The sequence below is a fragment of the Aricia agestis genome, chromosome 2 (genome assembly GCF_905147365.1).
Source record: "Aricia agestis chromosome 2, ilAriAges1.1, whole genome shotgun sequence".
Classification (NCBI taxonomy): Eukaryota; Metazoa; Arthropoda; class Insecta; order Lepidoptera; family Lycaenidae; genus Aricia; species Aricia agestis.
This window is the reverse complement of record NC_056407.1, coordinates 19,362,985-19,364,636: the sequence shown is the minus strand read 5'-3', so window position 1 is coordinate 19,364,636 and position 1,652 is coordinate 19,362,985.

The following is a 1,652-nucleotide window of genomic DNA, read 5'->3' as shown; positions in this document are numbered from 1 at the left end:
GACCTCAATGTATTAAATAGGTAAAACTATTGTATGCAATAGTTTTAGACCATAATATAGCATAAAGTTAATATACCTAGCGGAATAGAGTAACAACTTCGAGCTGTCAAACGAAACCGAAATTGGTTTCATCTGTGTGTAAAAATATGTGTACGTATACATTACACAAGCATGATTGAACATGATTTCTATGAGATTAAATTGTCAACGTGCGGCACGTGCCGACTGGACGTCAAAAAAAGAGTGCTGCTGTCATGTATCACACGTCTCTTTTTACCACGCAGTATAGTGACATCTCTCTTGCTCAGGCCTTTTTTTCTCTATTCCGCTAGGTATATTAACTTTATGTAATATAGTTACAACAAAATCGATTACTTAATTACTAAAATCCTCTAAATTAATATCCATAAAGGTACTTATACAGGGTGTAACAAAACTACATGATAATACTTTCGGGTAGCTATTCTCAAACTGCGGCCCGCCGGGACTTTACTAGTGGCCCGCGAGAAGTAACACCATTTTAAATTTACGCCCACCGGCCAAGGTCGTCGTGAAAGTCATGAATTTCTTCAAAAGCTAATTTTAAAGAACGCTATTTTTTAACTCTGAAAATAATAATTCACCACACCCAGTCAGTGCCGTAAATAGCCTTTTTTGCGCCCTGTGCGAGCTTCTATATAACTGCACCTTTGTTTTTTAACCGACTTCTAAAAAGGAGGAGGTTATAATATTATATTCGGCTGTGGATATTTTTTTACTACATTGGGAAACATCTCTGGGGCGCAGCGAGAAAAATTATCGGGAGCAATTCGAAAAATAAGGATCTGTCTGGTCTCCAGCCATTCTTGCGCCCCCCCAGACTCTACGCCCTGTGCCTGGGCACCGGTGGCACCGCCCTATTTACGGCACTGCACCCAGTATCATCATTTTGTTTTGTTAAATTGTTACAACTTGTATAAAATAGAATCTGTTTTCAAATGGTCCTCAATGATCATGAAGTAATCATTGTTAACTTTAAATTGAATAGTATTCTACTACTTTTACGATAAATAACACTATTAAAGCTTTGACGGACGGAAATATTACTACTATTCTATTAATACTTTAGCAGTTACAGATTAAAAGGAAATGCATTTAACTATAATGATAACATCTTTAATACAATATATTGTTGGGACGTTTCTTCACCAAACATAATATTATATTTTTTGTATTCCACCAATTACAATACTTGCTTACTCTAGCCAAAGAGGATATAAACTACGTAACAACTCTAGCTTAGTAAAATATAATCACTTTGTAGATAATTTATAAATTATAATATGAGTGACATTTTTTTAGGGAGTGCCTCCGCTTCCGGCTCCGCGCCGCGCCGGTTGCCGAAATGGCTGCCGGCGCGTTTTCCGAAGTTTGTCGAATAGCCTGCTGGCGCCTATTCGGCAAACATCGCTTCTCAAATGACAGAATAATGATCAAAAACATCAGTCTTGAGCTAAAGGACTATGAAAAGTACAAATAATAAGGTCATAATATGAGTATGCATATTTCAATGGTAGTGATGACGATGATAAATGTGATCTGCATAGTAGCATAAAATTTATATTATAATATGTATGATATTTTTGGTAGCCGGCGCCGGCAGCGGAGGCACT